Source organism: Felis catus, chromosome B4 (assembly GCF_018350175.1).
Source record: "Felis catus isolate Fca126 chromosome B4, F.catus_Fca126_mat1.0, whole genome shotgun sequence".
Classification (NCBI taxonomy): domain Eukaryota; kingdom Metazoa; phylum Chordata; class Mammalia; order Carnivora; family Felidae; genus Felis; species Felis catus.
The window spans coordinates 53,760,339-53,785,092 of NC_058374.1; the positions used below are offsets into that span (position 1 = coordinate 53,760,339).

A 24,754-nucleotide genomic window follows, 5' to 3' on the forward strand; every position below is an offset into this window, starting at 1 on the left:
AAAGGTCTAGTAACTAAGAATTCTTGACGAGTGGGAAGCAACAGTTCTCATGTGTATTAGACACATGAAGCAGGAGTGGAGGAGGTGAACAGGTGCCAACTGATGATCATCTAGGGTGCACTGAGTTGTATTCAGGTGACTATAATGTGATATAATGAGTGGTCATGGGTAATACTTTGAATGCTTTTTAAAAATTTTTGGGTAGCTTTAAATTATTTTAAGACTAAATTTTGGCCATACATTATTTTTAAATGTCTCCTTAGTAACACATTTACTCCGTTTGTGTTTTTAACTTTGTGTGTAGTTCATGTTCTGGACAAATCCAATGTCCAGAAATTGACATTGGATTGACATTCATTCCAGAATAAATGTAGAAACCACTTACTCCATTAACAGTTGCCTGACTGTGGCTGCTTGTATGACAGAGGAAGTTTGAATTTTAAGATAGAGCATTTCTTCCTCTTTCTCTTCTTTAACCACTGCTACCTGTTCCCTTTCCTAAAGGGGCCTGTCTTTCCCTACCACCAATTTTTAGTTTGAATGGTAAAATGAGATCTTATACATGTGCTTCCCATCTTACGGTTATGAGGACAAAAAATAAATTGTCATTTGAACTCTAGAATTGAGCTCAAAATGTGCAGAAATAGCACAGATTTTATTAGCTTTTGGGAGACTTTTTTGCTTTTCTCATTGTTAGGTGGGCAGCCTTTGTTAAATATGCCTTTCAAGGTTTTTTCTTTGTTGTAGAATTACTTGATCTGTGTATTAGTTTAATAAGTACACTCAATTTTTATCTAATTAGGAGTAAAAGAAGACAGCTGTTAAACATAAATTCTAAGTTATTGGTTGTTTTCATCTTCTAGAAAAATTCATTTGAGAAATAGCAGATAGACTTGATTAAAACAATAGGTTATAAATATGTGAAATATGTGGAAGAGACTTTTTAAGGAAGAAGAATAAAAGAAAGATCAGTGCAATGACACTCTTGTGTATGTAGGAATCTTTAATTTTAAAATAAGTTATAAAAGTGAGTTAACCCAGCCCCCCCCCCCTTTTTTTTTAATTTTTTGTTTCAACGTTTATTTATTTTTGGGACAGAGAGAGACAGAGCATGAACGGGGGAGGGCCAGAGAGAGAGGGAGACACAGAATAGGAAACAGGCTCCAGGCTCTGAGCCATCAGCCCAGAGCCTGACGCGGGGCTCGAACTCCCGGACCGCGAGATCGTGACCTGGCTGAAGTCAGACGCTTAACCGACTGCGCCACCCAGGCGCCCCAACCCAGCCCCTTTTTAAATGTTTTAGATTACACACTCATTATAAAAATGAGTCAACCCAGCCCCTTTTTAAATCAGTGATGACATCTAGGCCCCTAAAGCTTTGTATATGATTTCCTGTGTTCCTGCCTGGTAGTGTTTCCATTGCCCTATTGCCCTAGAAGTATTAGTATTAAATGTTTTATAAAAATGAATTATTACTCTTGATTATATAAAAGAAAGATTTTAAAAATCTCTTTAAAATTACCTCTCTATGTGATATGCTCTTAAAAACATTGAAAATACATTTTCTGGCATCTTTTTCTAAGTTTTGGACTTTATTCCTTGTCCATTATTAGAACATCCACGGGACACCTGGGCGGCTCAATTGGTTAAGTGCCCATCTTCAGCTCAGGGCATGATCTTGCCCTATTGCCCTAGAAGTATTAGTATTAAATGTTTTATAAAAATGAATTATTACTCTTGATTATATAAAAGAAAGATTTTAAAAATCTCTTTAAAATTACCTCTCTATGTGATATGCTCTTAAAAACATTGAAAATACATTTTCTGGCAACCTTTTCTAAGTTTTGGACTTTATTCCTTGTCCATTATTAGAACATCCACGGGACACCTGGGCGGCTCAATTGGTTAAGTGCCCATCTTCAGCTCAGGGCATGATCTCACGGTTTATGAGTTCGAGCCCCACATCCGGCTCTGTGCTGACAGCCTGGAGCCTGCTTCAGATTCTGTGTCTCCCTCTCTCTCTACCCTTCTTCTTGCACTCTCTCTCTCAAAAATAAATAAACATTAAAAAAAAATTTGAAAAGACCACCCACTTTAATTTGAATTTTTGAGCTAATTAAACGATGAAGTGTTGGTCAGTGGGTACGAACTTTTCTTGAAACACTCAAATTAGTAGAAAGACTACCTTTCGTAGCCAGCTTTGTAATTTTGTCCTTTAAGCTCAAGCAGAGTAAATTTTATTGTTCAGATTTTAAAACAACACCATTCTTCTACTAGGATTGCACTCTGTTCATACATCCATTATGGGATTTATTTTTCCATTTGCAAGTGGTTTCTCAGTATTCCCTTTCATACTCGGAGCTGTTGCAGAATCTTGCTTTTATTTTGTCACCATTTTGCATATTATGTATTTTGCATTTATATCGGTTGCTTAGTAGTAATAGTATTTTGTCTTGAAATTAAAAAGATAGATGCTTAAATTCTGTATTCGCCTCTCATCTGGAGCAAGTTATTTAATTTTTTTTGGATCTAGTTTTGTCATCTATAAAATTGCCCTGGTAGTTTGGATCTATAATATTGATGGTAAAGATGGAGTGAAATGCCTGGTGTGGCCTCAGAATCTTCATAAAGTTGTGCTAATAGTAGTCAAGAAGCAAGAGGCAAGTCAGGTTATACCTACAGCAGGTCTGCCTGATGTTTCAGATTATACTGATAATCTCGCCGTTTTTCTCTCTCCACCATTATGCAACGTCAGGTATGCCAGATTTAAGAGAATTATTTCACTGTTGTTGTTACAACTCTTAACCTAACTACCGTTGAGAGGAATTAGACACCAGTACTTTAAGGAGTGTTAATTCACTGCATGTCAGTGGTGGACTGGCAAGCACTGTAATTAGATTTTTTAGGACTTCTTTACACAAAGGATGGACGAACCACTAAGCACCATTTCAGAGTTTCAAATGTCTTTTCTGGCAGAAGTTATTTTGTTAGATGACCTTAGGGAAGAGGTTACCTAAGCTTATTTTGCACATGGTGAGGCTGCCACTTTGTCACTAAGTGTATCATTAACATGGTCTGATTATTTGATCCCTTTCAGTTCCTTTCTGAACTGGGAATTAGAGTTCAAAGCCTTGGAGCTCATGGTGCTTCTCTGCCTTTCAGAACCCAATGGTGGCAACCTTGAAAATGATTAATCATGAAGTCAGAGAAGGCAGAGATCACTGCATACCATTCTCATTATTATTTTTTCTTTTTTCGGCAAATTTTGAAACCTATTTGTTTGTGAAAGACTTCCAAGCCATTCCTTCAGCCTCAGAGTGACTGAAATTTTCAGATTTTCCTAGCTACCTCAGCAATCAGTATCTTCCTAGTTGCCTGGGTGTGACATCCAAGAAACATGTTTTTTTTTTTTTTGCCTGCCCTCTAAACTTCATTTCTTACTTTCAGTATGTTGTAACATCCTGTCAGCTTTGTTAAGTGCCAATGTTTCTCCGTTCCTGTGACCTTGGCCTATCTTCATCATCTCCCACCCAGCTATCTGTCACGGTCTTCTGTTTCCAGCCTCTCACCCCCAGAGTCTTTTTTCCACATCACCTTCATGGTCACTTCCCTGAAACATACATCTGCAGTGATTTCACTCAACACAGAAACCGATGGACTCTTTCTGAATTTGATAAATTAATTCAAGCACTATGTTGTTGATGATGTTTATTAGGAACTATTTTAGTTTAAAAACTCCTACAGTTACCTTCCAGCAAACACAGGTGCTTCTATATGTGTTTAAGAGATGTTACCTATTGAATAATATCTAGAGAGAGGGGTAAATATTTTTAGGCACAACATTTATTTTTGATGACCTCTAAAAAGAAATATTAGAGGAGTATAGGTATTATTACCTACTATGACTTACTTCAATGTTATTTATGAAGTAAAAGCAGACTAATTTATTTAACACAGATTAACAGTATTGTAACTGTAAATAACACCTAAATTCTGAAGTTAAAGTTCATTGTGGAGAATGAAGACAGACAAAATAGAAATTCACACGGCAGGGAATTTTGGGCTTTCAGGGAATTGTAAATGACATTCTCTGCCAGAAATGACTGGAAAATTGTGTTGTCTTCTTTTCTAAACTTGTTTCCGTTTCCACCTCTTGGAAATCATATCTTGAGTTTAATCTCTTTTTCTTGGCAATGAATTTTTAGATATGACACCAAAGCACAAGCAACAAAAGCAAAAATTTTTAAAAAGTGGGGTGACATTAAGTAAAAAAGCCTCTGTCCAGCAAAAGAAAATGAAAAGGCCATGTATGGAATTGAAAATGTTTACAAATCCTGTATCTGATAAGGGGTTATATCTAAAATATATAAGGAGCCCCTATAGCAAAAAAAAATAGCAAACCCTCTCCAACCAAACAATACAATTAAACAAGTGGCAGAGGGACTAAGTAGACATTTTTCCAAAGGAGACGGGTAAATGGTGAAAATCCTGAAAAGATACTCAATATTACTAATCATCAGGGAAATGCAGATTAGAACCATAATGCAATATCACTTCCACACCTATTAGAATGGCTGTCATCAGAAGGAAAAGAGATTAAGTGTTGGCAAAATGTGGAGAAAAGGGAATACTTCACTGTTAGAAATCTAATTGATACAGCCACTATGGGAAATGGTATGGAAGTTTTTCAGATAACTAAAAATAGAATTACCTTCTCATTCACCAATTGCATTTCTGTGTATATCCAAAGGAAATGAAATCAGGATCTTGAAGAGAGATCTGTACTTCTGTGTTTATTGCAATCGCAGCATTATTCCCAATATCCAGGATATGGAAACAGCCTGTTTGTCTATAGATGAATGGATAAAGATGTGGTGTGTGTGTGTGTGTGTGTGTGTGTGTGTGTGTGTGTGTGTGCGCGCGCGCGCGCGCGCGCGCATACATACGGTGCAGTAGTATTCAGCCATGAGAAAGAAGGACATCCTGCCACTTGTGAGAACATGGATGGATTTGAGGGCACTACGCCAAGTGAAATAAATCATCCAGAGAAAGACAGATGCTGTACGTTATCACTTATATATCTCAGGAATTTAAAAAAGTCAGACTCCTAGAAATAGAGAATAGAGTGGTGGTTGCCACGGCCTGGGGAATGGGGGACATGGGAGATGTCAGTCAAATGGTACAAATTTCCTATTGTAAGATGAGTACATTCTGGGGGTCTAATGCCCAGCATGGTGGTTATAGTTAACAGCACTGTATTATACTTGAAAGTTGCTGAGAGGGTAGATTTTAAATGTTCTCAACACAAAAAGAGAAATAGTAATTACTTGAGGTAATGGGGGTGTTAACTATGTTTATCATTTCACAATATATGTGTATTACATCAACCTGTAATCTTAAACTCACACAATATTATATATCAATTATATATCAACACTGGAAAAATGTTTTTCCTATTTTTTTCTACTTCTGCTTTATATGTTAAGAAAACTTAGATTGCTTTTTCTGGCTTGTATAGTAGTAATCATTCAATGCCATCCATTTTTCTTAACTTTGAGGGTAGCTTTTTAAAATTTTCTTTAACACTTATTTTTGAGAGAGAATCCGAAGCAGGCTCTGTCAACACAGAGCCCGATGCGGGACTCAAACTCGCAAGCCTTGAGATCATGACCTGAGCCAACGATGGATGCTTAACTGACTGAACCACCCAGGTGCCCCAAGGGTAACTTAAAAAAAAAAAAGTATACTACAACTAAGTATACTAAAGCTTTGTTTAATGAAATAAATTTGTTGATGGACCTTATGGCATAAAATAGAAGTTTTTAAAGCAGGGATTTTGAGTGTTGTTTCTACTTGAGTTGAATGCTGTGTTAAGAAGGTCTCTGAGGCTATATCTCAGCTCAGTGGAAAACAGGTAAGAATTAATGATGTCTCACCTGCCACATGTGTAGGGAGAGAGTGATGTCCTACAGGCCTTCTCTGATTTCAAGTATGACCACTGTTATTAGGGATTTGAACCCTAGGGTCATCTGATTACAAAGCTCAAATTATTAAATAGCTAATCTGTATTGGCTCTTATAATGGTATATAAGTAGACAGGAAAGAATAGTATAATTTATAATATATATATTTTAAAGTTTACTTGGGGAGAAAGACAGCATGAGTGGGGGAGGGGCAGAGAGCAGGGGAGAAACACTCTGAAGCAGGTTCCATGCTGTCAGCTTAGAGCCCAATGTGGGGCTCGAACCCACCAAGTTGTGAGATCTTTACCTGAGCTGAAACCAAGAGTCAGACTGAGCTTAACTGACTGAGCCACCCAGGTGCTCCTAATTGATAGTATTTTTACACTTTAAGTATTTTGAGATGGGAGTTGGGGACAGTGTAGCCATGTGGGTTGGGAGAGGTAGAAAGGATATTCTTTTCCTTTTTCTTTAGTCAAACAATAATCTCTGATTTCTGAATTTGTAAGTGTGGGCCTTAGGTTATCATCACAGTAATTGGGAAACTTTTGAAATGTAGTTCTGTGGACTGAATTGTGTCCCCCCAAATTCATACGTTGAAGGCCTAACCTCTCGAATGAGGCCTTCAGAAAGTAGAATTAGAGAGTAGAGTGGGGGTACTCCCCTCTTACCACCCCCTCCCACTACCCTCACGCCCGCCCCCCCCTCCCCCCGCCACACATAATATCAGGACACAATGAGAAGGCAGCCATCTGCCACCCAACGAAAAACCTCTCAGCAGAAACCCACCATGCTGATACTCTGATCTTCGATTTCTAGTCCACAGAACTATGGAGTCTTTGGATTTCTATTGTTTAGGCCACCCAGTCTGTAATATTTTATTATGGCAGCCTGCACAAACATGCAGCTAAATGAGAGAACCACAGGCCTAAATCTGTCCCTTTCCTCTGTGCTTCGGCTCTGTAAATCCTAGTTTCTGGCATTGGAGTCTGATCACACTGTCTTTTCTTACTGGGCTCCCCATTTCTGCATTCAGAGCAACATTCATATTCTTTTCTAAGTGGCAAGTCTACAGTTTCAGAATTCATGTTTTTTCTATTGCCTCAAGTTCTTTACTACTTAAAATCCCAGAATCAGGATTGAACAAGTAAAAAACGTGTATTTTCTAGGTTTATGGATTCTGGGTAAATTGGTATTATCCAAAACTGCACATTTTAATGAATTTTAGACTTTATACCAAAATAACATTTGAATAATGTTCCTTTCACGTCCCTTTTTCTGGTGTTCTCATTTAAAAAATATTTATGAAATATCTTTTACCTGTCTTTTAGCTTCTGTATTTGGCACTTGAGATATAAGGGAGAAGGTAACAGTGGAGTGTAGCACTGACATGAGTAGTCAGAAAGGACGTGAACCATAAACAGCCCTTATGTTCATACTGGGGAATATTGGCCCCAAATGTAACAAACACTGAAAGAAAAGATCCATCTCTCCCACCTTAAGAGAGCTTTTGTTTTCTTATAGAGTTACACTTGAATGTGTGTCAGTATAACTTAGGTGATTTTTGGGTACCACCTCAGAGATTCTGATGCAGTAGATCAGAACTGGAGTTCAGGAATCTGCATTTAAAAAATTTATTTATTTTTTAATTTACACCAAAGTTAGCATATAGTGCAACAATGATTTCAGGAGTAGCCCTCTTTGTGCCCCTTACCCACTTAGCTCATCACCCCTTTCACAATCCCTCCAGCAACCCTCTGTTCTCTATATTTAAGAATCTCTTGTTCTGTTCTCCTCCCTGTTTTTATATTATTTTTGTTTTCTTCCCTTATGTTAATCTGTTTTGTGTCTTAAATTCCTCATATGACTGACGTCATATGATATTTGTCTTCCTCTAAGTTTGTTTAGCATAATATCCTCTAGTTCCATCCATGTAGTTGCAAATGGCAAGATTTCATTCTTTTTAATTGCTGAGTAATACTCCATTGTGTATGTATATATGCCACATCTTTATGCATTCATCCATCGATGGACAGACATTTGGGCTTTTTCCATACTTTCGCTGTTGTTAATAGTGCTGCTATAAACATTGGGGTGCATGTGCCCCTTTGAAATACCATACCTGTATCCCTTGGATAAATAGCTAGTAGTGCAATTGCTGGGTCATAGGGTAGTTCTATTTTTAATTTTTTAGGAACCTCCATACTGTTTTCCGTAGTGGCTGCACCAGTTTGCATTCCCACCAGCAATGCAAAAGAGATCCTTTTTCTCTGCATCCTCACCAACATCTGTTGATCCTGAGTTGTCAGGAATCTGCATTTTTAACATATTTCTTGGGAGAATGGATGAAAAAAGACTACCAGGAAGGGATTCCTCAGTGGTCGCATAAAACAATTTAGTGTCTGAAAAACTCTAGCCCACACCATGTTTTTTTCTTCTGTTTTTTTTTTTCAGGGTCTTTAGTAGAAAATCTCTGCTGCCTGATAGTTGACATCTTTGGGGTCAGTTTTATGGGGGGTTAGTTTCTATACATTCCAACAACTTCAGTTCCTCCCTTCAGGCCCACTGCAACCCCAATCAGCAGGAAATTCTGGAAACTGGAAGACAGAGAGAGTGACCACTTTTTTTTTCTTTCTCCTCAAGGTACAACTATCTAGCTAAATATAAAATCCTACACTCTTCAGTTGTTAAATCTATCAATCTAGTCATCCCTCTGGGATTTGATTAATCAAACAGCTGTAACTCATCTTAAGGAGTTTGTCTCAAAAAAAAAACAAAAAACAAAAAACCCAGTAAATAGCTAGTGACTTTTTTCATTCTGAGAAAAATAAAGAACAGTTTAAAGTCTAAATCTTATCAGCGTTTCCTCTGAAATTTTTTAGAGGTTGGAATGTGTAGCTTTTAATCTTGTTTGGGGAATTTTAAAATTTGGCTCAGATTAAAGGGCCAAGTTTTTAGGCACATAAGCAGCTTACTATCTAAAGACACTAGAATATATATTTTCAGATGCACATTTTAAATAAATTAAAATGATTATTTACTAACATGGTAGATCTTTTCTTATTTTTTACTTTTTAAAATATAATTTATTGTCAAATTGGTTTACATACAACACCCAATGCTCATCCCAACTAGTGCCTCCTTGATGCCCGTCGCCCATGTTCCCCTCCCCCACCCTCTCCATCCATCCTCATTACTCTGTACTTAACAGCTTTTGTCCTTTGCCTCCCTCTCTGTAACTTTTTTTTTTTTTGCCTTCTCTTCCCCCATGGACTTCTGTTAAGTTTCTCAAGATCCATATATGAGTGAAAACATATGATATCTGTCCTTCTCAGACTGACTCACATGATAGATCTTTTAAATATGTTTCTGTTGACATAATTTAAGTGGCACTCAAAACAAGCTGGTCGTGTGTGAGCTTACATGTAGTTAAGGTGTAAGCTATAATTTTTTTTCTTTAAATGTTTTTATTTATATATTTAGAGAGGGGGTGAGGGACAGAGAAGAAAGAGAGAGAGAGAGAGAGAGAGAGAGAGAGAGAGAGAGAGAGAGAATCCCAAATGGGCTCTGTGCTGAATGTGGACTTGGGACTTGATCTCCTGAATCATGAAATCATGACCTGAGCCAAAATCAGGAATCAGATGCTTAACTGACTGAGCCACTCAGGTTTCCCATATATATAACTTTTCAACAATTAATAATGAACGATTCAAATAGAAAGGTGGATCTTAGAAATATGTAATTTGCTATTGTAACATTTCTGGTAAGTTGTATCGTTGAACTTTTGTAGGTAAATGCTTTTATTTCCTATTTTTTTAAGTTTATTGATTTTGAGAGAGAGTGGGAGAACATGAGCCGGTGAGGGCCAGAGAGAGACCCCCAAGTAGGTTCCCTGCTGTCAGCACAGTGCCTGATTTAGGACTCAATCTCCCGAACTGCAAGATCATGACATGAGCCTAAATCAAAAGCCTGATGCTTAATTGACTGAGCCACCCAGGTGCCCCTGTAAATAAAAACTTATAATTGTGAATATTATGCATATGAAATGAGTCTATGTGATGTATGTACAGTTTGAAGAATACAGAACATTCATATTCCATCAGAATATTGCTTTATAGTTCACTGGAGGCCCTACCCTGACCCCATACTCCTCTTTTCCTTATACTGTACAGTTAATCCATATCCTCAGTTTTATAAAAATAATTCTTTTCTCTATAGTATGAATCCTTTAAAAATGTTTTGTCTATTTTTGAATGTTATAATATTAGAATAATACTGTTGTTTTTTTTTTTTTCTGATCTGCTTTTTTTCACCCATCTCTTTGATTCATCAATGTTGATCTCTTTATCTGTAGTTCACTCATTTCCCACTCTATGTTCATTCATTGTGTGAAGCTACATGCCACAACGTATTTGTCCCTCTTTGTGTTGATGGGCTTTTGGATTATTCTCAGTGTTCTTAGAATACTACTAACAACACGAATATAATTGTATGGCTTCTAGCACAGAATACAAGAATTTCTTCAAGGTGTGCACCTTGGAGTGAATTGCTAGGTCATCTGGTATGAGCTTGTTCAGCTTGGCTTGCTAAAACCAAACCACCCTCCATAGTGGGTGTAACAGTAGAAAGTCCTCCCTGGCAGCTTGTCTATATGTATTCTAGTTGTTCCCCATACTGATGAATCTGATGGGTGTTGAAATGAAGTCTACTGTTTTTGTTTTTGTTTTTTTTAATTGCCATGTCAATGATTGCTAGTGCAGTAGAATCTCTTTTCGTATATTTAGGAGTCATCCATGAAATGCCCTTTTGTATTTTTTGCCTAGTTTATTATTAATGGTTTATCCTCTTGTTATTTCATAAGAATTCTTTATATATTTTGTATACCTATCTTTTGTCAATTGTGTGTCTTTTTTCTTCCTATTTTCTTGAATGATTTTGGTGACAAGACTTTTTATAGTTTAATGTGGGTGTATTAGTTTCCTATGGTTTCTAAAACAAATTACCACAAACTCAGTGGCTTAAAACAACACACATTTATTCTTGTAATCCTGGAGTTGAGAGGTATGAAATCCGTTTCACTGGTGCAAAGTCGAGGTTTCAGCAGGCCTTGTTCCCTCCAGAGATTCCAGGGGAAAATTCCTTTTTTTTCCCTTTCCAGCTTCTGGGGTTGCATTCTTTGCATTCCTTGGCTCTTGGCCTCTTCCTCCCTTTTCAAAGCCAGCAGCTTAGTGTCTTGTTTTAGTCCTCATATTGCCTTCTGTCTCTGTTGTTTTTAGATTTTTCTCTGACTCCTTCCTATAAGGATCTTTGTGATGACATTGAGGCCATCCAGATAATCTCACCTTCTTAAACACATCTGCAAAGTCTCTTTTGCCTTTTGGGTAACATTCATAGGTTCTAGGGAGTAGGATGTGATATCGTTGGGCCATTATTCACAGAAGATAAACTTCTGGGTTGTTTTTTTTTCCTCTTTCTCTTCCCTTCCCTTTTTCCTTTTCCTTTTCCTTTTCCTTTTCCTTTGCCATGTAGATGGGAGGGTGCTATGACTGTTGAATCTTCACAGGCTAGATTTACTGAATGATTTTTTAAATCTCTTTCGTTCCCTTTGGTCAAGAATAAATGACAAAATAGTCTGTCCTTTAATGATGTCCTTTAATTATCATCTACCTTTTATGTTAAATGTAGGAAAAAAATATGTATATTTATATAGACTACACAGGTATACTTCAGAGGTATTGTGGGTTCAGTTCCAGACCATTGCAATAAGGCAAATATCACAGTAAAGCAAGCAAATGATTTATTTTGCTTTTCTAACACATATAAATGTTATGTTTACACTATACTGTAGTCTATTAAAGTGTGCAATAGCTTTTTGTCTTAAAACAATCTACATACCTTAATTAAAAAATATTTCTAAAAGATGCTATCATCTGAGCTTTCAGTGAGTTATAATCACTGATCACAGATCACCATAACAAATGTAATAATAGTAAAGAAGTCTGAAATACGGTGAGAATTAGGGAGATGTGACACAGAGACTCAAAGTGAGAAAATGATGTTGGAAAAGTGGTACAAATAGATATGCTTGATGCAGGGCTATGATAAGCCTCCACTTTGTTAAAAAAATGCAATATCTATGTAGCACAGGAAAGCAAAGCACAGTAAAACGAGATATGCTTGTATATCTTTTTGAATTCCTGGGCCCCTCTTCTTTCTCCTATATTGAATTCAGTAAAATGTCCACATGCTTGGGCTCAGTGTCCTCAGTGAAATCACATGTGCTTTTCCATGTGAAGTCTGTTCTATGGTAAAATCTGAAGAGTGAGAAAAATGATGCAGAGAGCTTTTGCAACCTCTGTGCCTAGTTACATGATTTGTTAACTTTACGCATGCTTGGTATATAATGAACGAAAGAAATCTCTTCGGTTTTGTGTATCTGGAAATGGGGATTTCAATGGACTGAAGACACAGGCCACACAGGCTCAACTCCTAATAAAGGAAGAAACAGAAAAGCAGATGTTCTTGGAACTATTCATGGGGGATACAAGAGGCTGGTGCTAGATAAGCATGGAAATAGAAACAGGAGTGGAAGTGAGGCAGGGCCAAGAAACGATAGGCACAAGAATTATTTAAATGCTTCAGTTTGTGTTTTAGTTCATGCCAGAAGTTATGGAGTTTAAAATTGGGTGCCTTTCTTAAATCTCTTTGCTTTAATCACTTGCATTTTATTTAATTTATTATTCTTTCCTTTGAGATTAAAATAATGATTTTGTTCTTCTGACTTTTAATATTTGGAAGTTGTGACAATCTTTAGAAAAATACTAGCACAGCGTTGCTATTATTGACAAGTAAAGTACTAATGTCACAAACTTATCAACCTATAATGTCCTTAGACTGGGAAAAATCAATACCTTCATAATATCTATGCCATGTGGTAAAGGAGAGACAAGAATCTATATGTATTTTGTGTTACATAATATTCGATTTTATGATATTTGAGTTTTGTGAGATGGATTTGATACTGAAATCCTATTAGGTAAAGATTGCCGACTCTTCTGTGATTGGAATAGAAAAAGGATTCAAGGATAGCTCAACATCTGCAGACCATCTATTTGACACACCACGTTAACAAAATGAAGAATAAAAATCATAAAATCAGATGCGGAGCAGAATAAGCATTTGACAGAACTCAACATCTGCTTGTGATAAAAGCTCTTAATAGAGTGGGAATAGAAGAAACCTATCTCAACATAATAAAGGTCATATGGAACAAGGCCACAGCTAACATCAAACTCACTGGTGAAAAGCTGAAAGCTTTCCTCTAAGATCATGAATAAGCCAAGGATGCCCACTCTTGCCACTTTTATTCAACATAGTATTGGAAGTTCTAGCTAGAGCAATTAGGTAAGAAAAAAATAGAAGGCATCCAAATTAGAAAGGCAGAACTAAAGCTGACACTACTTTCAAGTAGAATGATACCATATATAGAAAACTCTAAAGGGGCCATTAAAAACCTGTTAGAACTAATAAAATCAGTAAAGTTGCATGATACAAAATCAGTAAACAAAAATCTGTTGCATATCTTTATAAATGAACTGTCATGAAATGCATTTACAATTGCATCAAAAAGAATAAAATACCTAGGAATAAATTTAATGAAGGAGGTAAAGATCTGTGTATTGAAAAATACTAGAGGTTAATGAAAGAAATTGAAGGCACAAATAAATAGATGTCCTGTGCTTATGTTTTAGGAGAATTCGTGTTGTTAAAATACCCAAACACCCAAAGCAATCTATAGGTTCAGTAAAATTCCAATAAGTATAAAAATTCCAGTGGAATTTTTCAAAGATATAGAACAAATAATCCTATAATTTGTATGGAACCACCAAAACCAAATTAGTCAAAGCAATCTTGAGAAAGAGGAACAGAAGGCATTATGCACCCTGATTTCAAACTATATTATAAAGCTGTAGTAATTAAAACAGTATGGTGTTGGCGTAAAAACAGATGTGTAGATCAGTGGAGATCAGAAAGAGGAAGAAAGATCATACAATGGAGAAAGGACGGTCTCTTTGATAAATGATGTTGGGAATAGCCACATGCAAAAAAATGAACTTGACCACTATCTTACATCAGAACAATGTGGGGGTTCCTCAAAAAATTTAAAATTTTAGAACTACCACGTGATTTAGCAGTTCTACTTCTGGGTGTTTATCTGAAGAAAACAAAAACACTAACTCAAAAATATATCTCTACCCACTGTTTTCACCACAGCATTATTTTCAAAAGCCATGATATGGAAACAACACAAGTGTCTATCAGTGAATGAATAAAGAAGTTGTGGTGTATCTGTACACTGGAATATTATTCATCCATAAAAAAGAATGAGATCTTCGCATTTTCGACAACATGGATGGATCCAGAGGGTGTTTTGCTAAGTGAAATAAATCAGACGGAAAAAGATAAATACCGTATGATCTCATATGTGGAATCCAAAGAAACAACAAACAAACAAAAAACAAAAAAAAAACAACTCTGAGAACAAATTGGTGATTGCCAGAGGCAAGGGGTGGGAGGTGGGAGAAATAAAAATTGAAGAAAAAAATGCAATGTAACTATATTTTTTTGACCCATCATATATGTGTGTGTCTATATAAAGCTTGAATTTACTTATTTTATTCATTGTAAGTTTTGAAAATCTATCTAGAAGGTTCCCAACAATGAGCTAAGCACCATACAGTATTGATGGACAACGAAGGAGGCTGAATCTTACAGTGTTGGGGTAAGGAAGATGTGTGCTAATAGAAAGAGAAAAAGAAAAGAAAGAGAAAAGCAAATCATATGTTGGCTATGGATACAAAAGTTAGGGAAAAATCAATAAAAATAATCTTCAAGACTCAACAGACTATATGAAATCTAAAATACAAAGTTGATATATTTATATATACCAGTAATATTTTTACTTACACATAATGTGCTATATACATCCTTATATCCGTATTATACTAAGCACACACTTTCCCTCTGGAGAGTCCATTGTTAAAACATTTGCAACCATATTACTGCTTGTATAAATGCTTAAAATATATATAATAAGGCAATATATAAATTAAAACTGTTTTAAAGTAAAACATGACACATAAAAATGGGGCCAGAAGTGAGACTTGTAACAATAACACGAATATTAACAAATATTATCAGTGTCTTTTAATTTTCTGTGGGTAGCCTAATTTACTCTAAACTTTCTGGTAGCTACTGTAAAAAACAAGACCCAGTGGATGATTGATTGATAATATTTATTAATGAGAATATATTGATTACTTAGGAGAAACTACTTTTGATTCTATGTGCGTTTGTAGGACCCTGGGTAAAATAAAAACAAAAAAAAACCTATAATAATCATATAAAACTTTCAAAAGCATTCAAAGAAACTTGATTGAGTATAGTGAGTCATTCAATGATATCTCTGCCTAATGATGAGAACTTAAAGCAAATTTCCTGGCACTAGTCTGTCTTGATCATTGCCTGCTCGGTTCCATCTTGTGACATATATCACGTGAACCTACTGCGGGAGAATATAGTTGGCAGTGAAGGATAATTCATTCCATGTGATTATCTAAATTATCCAAGAAGGATAGACTGTGAGTCTCTTGAACATATGGTTGGGTCTGTGGGGATTCAAACCAACGCCTTGGGGTTTAGATGAAAAGTCCTTCCCCGAAGAGCAGAAAGATATGTCAACAAGATTATAACCCTTGGCAAATTCCATCAAATTGTTTCGAATCTGTGGGCTGAAAACGTCAGTCCTTATTAAACTGCACACTGAAAATTATCAAGACTGTAATTGCTGAATGTCCCATATTCCTTTCTGCCATTAGCAATGAAGTGACAGCTGAATTTTTTTTTTCTTTTTGGTGTAGCAGGGTCACTGTTAGTTATGAGTGATAAGACAAAACACAGAAAAGTTTCCTTGTTTCCAACTAATACTACCTGAGAATTTAGTGCTGGTGAGTCAGCCCATCATTTCATCTGTATACTTACTGCTAAGCTGCATTTTGAGGATGTTCTTCTCTCCAGTGAACACTTAGCAAGTATTAAATCACCAGTAGAGTTTAAAAAAGCAAAGACGTATTCTTGACATTTTCAAGAATTTCAAAGTCCATTGGAAATCTTTTGGAGCAAAGAAGTACTATACATTTGATGAGAGATTGCCTGTGAAATCTGGAGCTACTACAAGAAAAGTATGAGTTAAATATTTCAGCATAAATGCCTCTTCTCCCCATTTCAAAAGTACCATATCAAAAGAAAAAAAACAACAAAATTATGTGCCAGCAAATTTATACCCCTTGTTATCATGCAGTTTGCAAGTAAGTGATTCGAATCTTCTAATTTCTGATCAGAAGTAATGCACTTATGATCCTTTGTTAAATAACTTAAAAAAAAAACAGGTCATAAGGAACAGCACTTCTAGCTGGTAGACAAAATAAAGGCCACAAGTCAAAAGGAATAATTCAGTATCTAGCTAGATAAATGAGATGTGAAAAGACAAGACTCTGGGTTTCTGCTAAAATCTTCCCAAACATAAAACAAGTAAGAGTGTCTACCAGCTGACTTGGGTGTGGAGGTAGAGAAGTAGGACAGAGGGCAGTAGAGGCATATTTTGAGAATTAGAGACACATATCTGGTTCCTAGGTGTTAAAACATAACATACAAAGACTCACTTTGTAACAGATTCTCTCCAGTGTCATCAATAATAGGTATGCTCTTAAACAGGGTTGAGTTTAAGATAGAGGAAATCTCATGACTGACATAATAGTTTACGTAATGAGGAAAAGGAAAATTGTTGATTTCATGGGTGTGATTCATACATTAGCCGGACAACTCAGGCTGCTGTGTTTCGGTTAAAATTCTAAATATCTTAACACCTTCCAAGCATTATTTTTGACTTGAAGAAGGCAGTTAAATATCTCCCTACCATTCCCCTTATCTGGAATTGAACTTTGAAATTTCTAAAGATTCAGAGGTTTCAGTGAGGCACAATATGGGTATTTCCCCACCTCCCAAACTTTGTATACAGAATGTCAACTGTACTGAAAAGTTGAAAGAAATTTACAATGAACACCTGTGCACATACCAGCTAGATTCTACCATTAACATTTTATAATATTTTCTTAATCACATATCCATTTCTCTAAAACTTCATCAATGTACCAATGCATCTAAGTTTTTTGATACATTTCAAAGTATGTTGCAGAAAGGGGTACACTTCTCTGAAATCCATCAGCATGCATATCGTTAAGCAGAATGCAGTGTTTATTTACTGGTTATGCAGTGTTTATTTAGCTAGTTATGTCTTAAACCTAACTACTCCAAAGCTGTCTGACTGAAAAAGAGTACTTAGGGGGAGAAAAAGCTGCCAAAAAATAGAGGCAGTTGAGATTTAGCCAGAAAGGAGCAGTTTTTATCTTGGATTAATCAGAGTTTTCAGTTATTCTTGCCATGCTAAGCCCTTTAAATGTACTATTTCATTTGATACAACAACGCTATAAATTTGTTTTGTTCCCTTCACATTGCTCATAAGCAAATGGAGTTTTGTAGAGGTTAAATCATTTGCTCCAGGTATAGAGCAAAGCTGAAATGCATATATCTACATGTGTTGGACCTTGACTTGCAGGTTTTTTAAAAATGTAGATAGAAATAGCAGTGTGCTCAACTTGTGCATCCATTTCTTTCTTGTATTTATAGACTGATGTTAAAGTATTTGATAGTAAAAGTTAACTTGTGTTAATGTTAAAGCTTGATGATTATCTCTTGGGTTGTTTCTAGTATAAAATTTTTTTTCAGAATTACACTCATTTGTAATATTTTAATGTTCCCTCTTGATTTGATATATGTAGGAGTGAGTAAAGATATTAGTTACGTCCGTTTTTAAAAACTATTCCAAATTCGAAGTTAGGATTGATGAGTTAAATTATTATAGCTGTTAAGTTAATATCCTTTTTTTAGCCATCAATACTCCTAAGGGAAACACTGCCTATAAAACTGGAAAAAATATGCCTCTTTTTTAGATCGTTAAATTTCGTTGCCGGCATTTCCTTTATTTGACACTGAGGTTCAAGCAGAGGAGCACAATGTAATTTCCACTGAGGGAATCATTTCATACGTAAGCATGTAAGCTTTGTTTCATTGAATTCTAGCAGAGGCTTCTGAAACTGAAGCTTCTGTCTCTGTCTCTGTCTCTCTCTCTCTCTCTGTGTGTGTGTGTCTAGTTCTTAATACATGAATAGATAATTATGATTGTTGAACTAATGTTTCTTGAGCTTGTTATGCATTAAGATGCCAAAGAGAGTAATAGCAACTAAATCCTACCTGAAGAGATGCCATTCACTGTTGAGTAAACCAAAAGCCTCATTTAAAAATATTTTGCCAAGGTGCACCTGGGTGGTTCAGTCAGTTAAGCGTCCGACTTTGGCTCAGGTTATGATCTCATGGTTCATGAGTTCGAGCCCCACATCAGGCTCTGTGCCGACAACTCAGAGCCTGGAGCCTACTTTGGATTCTGTGTCTCCCTCTCTCTCTGCCCCTGCTCATGCTCTCTTTCCTCTCTCAAAGATAAATAAACATTAAAAACTTTAAAAAAATATTTTGCCAAGAATAAACACGTGTGTACAGTATTTTTGTTGCATTTGTGGGGAATGCATATTGCTTTATTCTCAAGCCTGTTCTACCTTAAAGCCTATGTACACATCATGATTTTCAGTCCTGTGTAGAATCATGTATCCTTCCATATGTAACTCAGTATGCTAGAGTTTTAAAGAGAGTAAAAGATTTGTATATTTTAAAGTAATTAAAATATTTTTGATTTAAAGAAACTGGTAAGGTTTCTTTTTCTCTGTCATTAAGTATGTTAGCGTGGGGAGTGAGACCCTTAAATAGCAACTGAATCCTTTTTGGAAAACATGTTAGTGTCCCTCCTTCCTTTATAAAAACCAAAGATGGAGCTTGAAGAGTCTCTTCATGATTCATCTCCAACAGCTTGCCTTTCTCCTTTGTCACCAGAGTAAGCAGTTCTCTCCAGATATAATCTTCTGCCAGAAGCCACAAATTTGGCTTCTTGAAATCTCAGAACTACTTGTTTCTCAAATAAGTAATTAAAAACAAATAAATAAAATGTGTAAGGCTTTAAGTTTCCGCACGTGACTCATATTCTTCCAAAATAGTCTGTTCACAATTGTAATGTTCATAATAACAGTTGTGAGAAAGGGATGTTTAGGAATTATTCTTCATGTAAATTTTTATTTTAAAGTGCTCTTAGGAATAAGGATGGTTTATTCCCATTGACAGCCTGGTCTGTGTGGAATAAACAGGGGAACCATGTTCAGAGGCAGCCTGCTATATTAGAAGGAGCAAGGATTCCGAAGAGGATACTTTGAAAATAAATATAGTGGTAGCTATAATCAGACATAAACACCCTAGGGAGCTATTTGTATGTTATACACCTTCATGAGGTGAAGCTTCTGCAAACACTTAAGTTATGCATAATTAATATGTACTGGATCTAGAGCCCCTAACTCTTGCCACTATGCGTATTGCCTTCAGTGAGCCCCTGATGACTTGTTATGATTTTTTTTATATCTTCAGTACCTAGCACAGTACTTGACACTCAGTAAGAGCTCAATAAATGTTGAATGTAATCACAAAATTAAGAATTGCCTGTACATGCAGCTACGTAAATATTTATTGTAACTGAAAATTTTCCAGGAAGTAATACTTTTCACCCAAATGTATTACCTATTTTGAAATAGAATTTAAATGACCTTTCTCCTTCTTTGTAATAGGAACAAATTTTAATAGGATAATTATATACTTCAAAATCCTCATAAACACCAGTATTTTATGGAATATATTACAATATTACTACTACTAATGTAAAAAGTTCCTCTTTTGCCATGAATCTCAGATCATTTTCAGGTCACAGTTTCAGCATGTGCATTTTTGCCTAGATTCTTGGATAGCTGAAAAGTCTTCCAGCCTCCTGAATCCTCTCGTGCATTTTCTTCTCCATCTTAATAAAATAACTGAAGTAATTACACTAATTTGAAAAGAAGTAATGACTGTGGCATCTTCAGCATTTATTAAAACAATTTCTCATGGCCAGATTTTTTATCTACACCTTTGCTAAGAAAAATGATGCTTAGTTGGGATTGACCTAGGATTTTTCAGGTAGTGCTGAGATACTTCTCAGGAGTAACAGCTTACCTATGGTATCTGTTGCTTGTAAATACTCTTTCCTCTTAAAATGTTTTAGTCAGTCTCTTAAAAGATAACTAACATAGTTTACAGAAGTTGAAAACCAGTGAATAAATCACTTGTCCTTTATATGAAATATATCAAATGTGTGCTGATGGATTCCTCTCTTTTTATGGCAATAATGTGATCATACTGTCGCCAGGAGACCTTTTCACCACACTTCCTTATTGATCAGTGCCAAAGTTCATATGTCTCTCTACATAAATTCCTTTCAGTTTATTCTCCTGTGATATATATACCAGGACACATCTTGCATCCTTGTTGCTGAGGGTCAGAATTTAAAAATTACCCCGGGTTCTGAGTTAAAAGGAAGTGAAGGAGAAAGAGTCTCGCTGCAGAAATAGTTGTTCATAATATTGTCCAAATCTTGGTCCTTTGAGCTTATGATCAAACATGAGCACATTTATGAAATGCTTTCCTGGGGCCAGCATGGCAACAACTCTGGTTGGAAAGTGATTCAAATTACACGGAGGACATTTGGATCAGAGACTTCTGCAGCTGGAATTGCTTAGAAGTTTCTCACCATTACTTGAAATCTTTTTACATGTTATTAGTTGAGCATTGTATAATTAAATCTTCGGTTGACTTTAAGTTGCAACAAAGAGATTGGCAGGCGCGCAAGAGATCAAAACCCCAAAGGTAGACTGGCTAAACCTGAAGTTCATAAATGATCAAAAGGCTTCATCTGTCAAGATATCCTTCATCGTTTTTGGAGTCCTTCTGATCATTGTTGACAAAAGCAAGTATCTGAGGAAAATTTTTCTTTTGGCTACAGGGATGGCAGTGAAGAGGAGTTCATTCGTCCATGAAGTTCTTGCTCTTGCCTTCTAGCCTCATCTTATAGCAACGTGAGGCATGTTCCCCACTATCTCTGAAGAGAATGTGCAAAGTTTGGGCCTTCTTGGGGATGTGCTAATAGCCAAGCAGTAGGAGGGATTTGGCAATTAGTCTCACTGCTACAAAATGACACAGTTAACTGTAGAAAATTACAGGGTAAAATGCCAAGTCAAAGCAGTAAAATACCTTCTTGCTTATTTGATGTTTGTTAGCTATATAACAGAGACCCTCTATCTTCATGGTGTTTATGATCATTTTCTTCTTTATCAGTCACCTAGTATAGTATCCAGGATTGAAAAATTATTCTGATTATGGATAAGCCACTATATGTACTAGGCATTGTATAATTTAACATGATCAATTACATCTTCTAAAAGCATTATTTCCCAAATAAGAGGATTTGCAAATTTAATAGAGAATCTTATTAAAGAAATGCCGTGATTAATTGCAAGTCTATCAGGAATAAATTTCCTTAACTTGGTCTATAGGTCATTTTCATCTCACAGAAAGAAGTTTTCCTTTAATATTTGCTTTGGATTAAATAACCTCCTTCTCTTTAAAGCAATCATTTGCCAAGAAGCTATTTTATTTAGCTTGAAACCATAGGAGGACAGTAGAGAGAAGAATATATGTGAATAACAGTTCCACCATGTTCTCATAAAGATAAGTTAAAAAGGGAGAAGCTAAACAAACAAAACTAACCAAACAAAACTAGCACTGACAATGAAGTTAGAACATCATTAAAGCTCTGAAATGAAGCCGTAGGAGAAATTCTCTTCACTGACTTCCTCTTTTTTTTTTAATTAATTTTTTAAATTTTATTTTAGAGAGGGATAGAGACTGTGCAAGTGAGGGAGAGGAGTGTGTGTGGGGGTAAGGGGGGAAGGAGAGCGAGAGAGAGAGAGAGAGAGAATGAATGAATGAATGAATGAATATGTTCAGCAGGCTCCACACTCGTCATGAAACTGGATGTGGGACTCAATCCCATGACCCTGGGATCATGACCTGAGCCAAAATCAAGAGTTGGACACAAGCGACTGAGCCACCCAGGTGCCCACCCCCCCCTTTTTTTCCATTTTTTTTATTAAAGTATAACATTAAGTTATATCAGTTTTAGTGTACAATATAATTATTCCACAATTCTGTACATTACTCAGTGCTCATCATGATGAGTGTACTCTTAATCCCTGTTATCTGTTTTACCCATCTCCCTATCCAGTTCCCTCAGTTTGTTCCCTGTACTCATGTGCCAATTTTTTGCTTGTCTCATTTCTTTTATTTTGTTTCTTAAAGTCCACATGTGAGTGAAGTCATATGGTATTTGTCTTTCTCTGTCTGACTTATTACACTTAGCATTATACCCTCTGGGTCTGTACATGTTGTTGCAAATGGCAAGATCTCATTTTTTTATGGCTCATATTTCATTTATACACATGCGTACACACACACAACATCTTCTTCATCTATGGATGAACACTTGGATTGCTTCTGTATCTTGGCTATTGTAAATCATGTACAATATACATAGGAGTGTTTGAATTAGCGTTTGCATTTTCTTTGGGTAAATACCAAGTAGTGGAATTCCTGCATCATATGGCACTTATATTTTTAATTTTTTGAAGACCCTCCATCCTGTTTTTCACAGTGGCTGCACCGATTTGCATTCCTACCAACAGTGCACGAGTGTTCCTTTTTTTCTATATCCTCACCCACACTTGTTATTTCTTGTATTTTTGATTTTAGCCATCCTGACAGGTATGAGGTATTACCTCATTGTAGATTTGATTTGCATTTCCCTGATGATGAGTGATCTTGAGCATCTTTCCATGTGTCTGTTAGTCATGTGTATGTCTTCTTTGAAAAAATGTCTTCTCAAGTGCTCTGCCCATTTTAAAATTGGATTATTTGTGGGGTTTTTTTTTGGTGTTGAATTGTAGAAGTTCTTTATTTTAGATATGAACCCCTTATTAGAGTTATCATTTGCAAATATCATCTCCCTTTTGGTAGGTTGCCTTTTGTTTTGTCAATGATTTTCTTTGTTGTACAAAAGCTTTTTATCTGGGTGTAGTCCCAATAGTTTATTTTTGGTTTTGTTTCCCTTGCCAGAGGAGACCTATCTAGAAAAATGTCTACAGCCAGTGTCCACTGACTTCCTCTTAATCAGCTCACCTAACTGACCCGTGCTGCCCAGTCTCTGTTGAAAATACCAACTGATGTATGTTGATAGTGTTTGTTCCCAAACTTCTACATACTGCTCCATCAACTGTGTTTGTTCTCACTTATACATAATTTCATTAAAATTATTTGATGTAGATACATTTAATTTAAATATTTGCTATTTAAATATAAACAAAACCATTGTGTCTGTTTTATGGATATTTGGTTAAATGTTTTCTTTGGAAGCTTGATGAAGGCCAAGTATATTTAACATGTATGTTACATTAACTGTAGGTGATATAATTGTGAAATATTTGGAGAACTGTTAAGATTAAATAACCTTGCTGTATTGGAGACGTTTAGGTCATATTCTCTTTAAAGGTGACGTGTAATACCATGTTGGAGACCCATACCTTGTAGGGTCTTGTCCTTCATAGAAAGAATGGTGAATGAATGTGTGGATGATGAATATTTCAAGTTAAAATCAAATATTTATTCTAAGCAAATTTAATTTGTTAAAATGCTTCTCTGCTTTACATGATTCAACCGTGTGAACTGAGTTTTGTTAACCAACTACCAGTCCTGGTTGCCTAGATACAAAGACTCTTGCTGTAGTAAATCTAAGCGTCACCAAATCTGGGATGTCCTGGGACCTAGTCTGTGAGATGCACATAAAGAAACACAATGAAGCAGCCAAAAAAATTAAAATAAATACAAGAAACATTTTAATCATTACTTGCATCTTTTTAAGACCTTAAAATAAATCCCACTTATTGCTCACAGAATCTCTTCTCAAATCCCCCAAACTCTGCCCAGCTTCTTGGCTTATACAGTTCACTCAGCATCTCCAGGGAAGTGACCTGGTAAATATATATTTTTAACAGGCTCCCAAAATGGCTTTTTCTCTGGCAAGTATGAAAAGCACAACTTCATTTCTTTTTGTTTTTTGACTCTTATGATGACATAATCATTTAACTGGAAGATGAAAAATATTTTGTTAATTTCATGACTAAACGTATGCATTGCACACCTCTGTTCTTTTTTCTGTGCTCTAAAGAAAAAAAATACCCTGATACAGAAAATATTTATAATCTATACAGAAACGAATATTTTTGTTCCAAAACAATTGACTGGAAGCCATGGCATAGAGAAATTCTGTTTCTATAGGTATGTATTTTTTTTTTTAATGAGCCAGATACTCAGGAGCATATGGGAAATAATAAACAAAAAACAAGGACAACTGGAGGATGAGAAAACGGAGTTCTAGAAGAAGTGAAGCAAATTCTGGCACACAAAGTTGACAAATGCAAATCATTAGAGCCCAGTAGTACGTATTCAAGCTGGTTTGGATAGAACACACATGAAAATAAAATAAAAGTTGTTTCTCAAAGGACAAAATTGGAGCTAAGAGTGTCTGACTGTTTCAGAGATAAGCGCTTCTCAACTTAGAGTGGAAAAGGAGAAGCTGGTGTTTATGTAAAAGAATCTGT

The 24,754-nt window shown here is 35.9% G+C and overlaps 1 protein-coding gene across 3 annotated transcripts in view; it reads left to right on the top strand.

Annotated features, from left to right (window-relative positions):
* PDE3A (phosphodiesterase 3A) overlaps positions 1–24,754 on the top strand; it is a 537,920-nt gene that overhangs the window by 321,440 nt on the left and 191,726 nt on the right. The gene's annotated exons all lie outside the window — the stretch shown is intronic.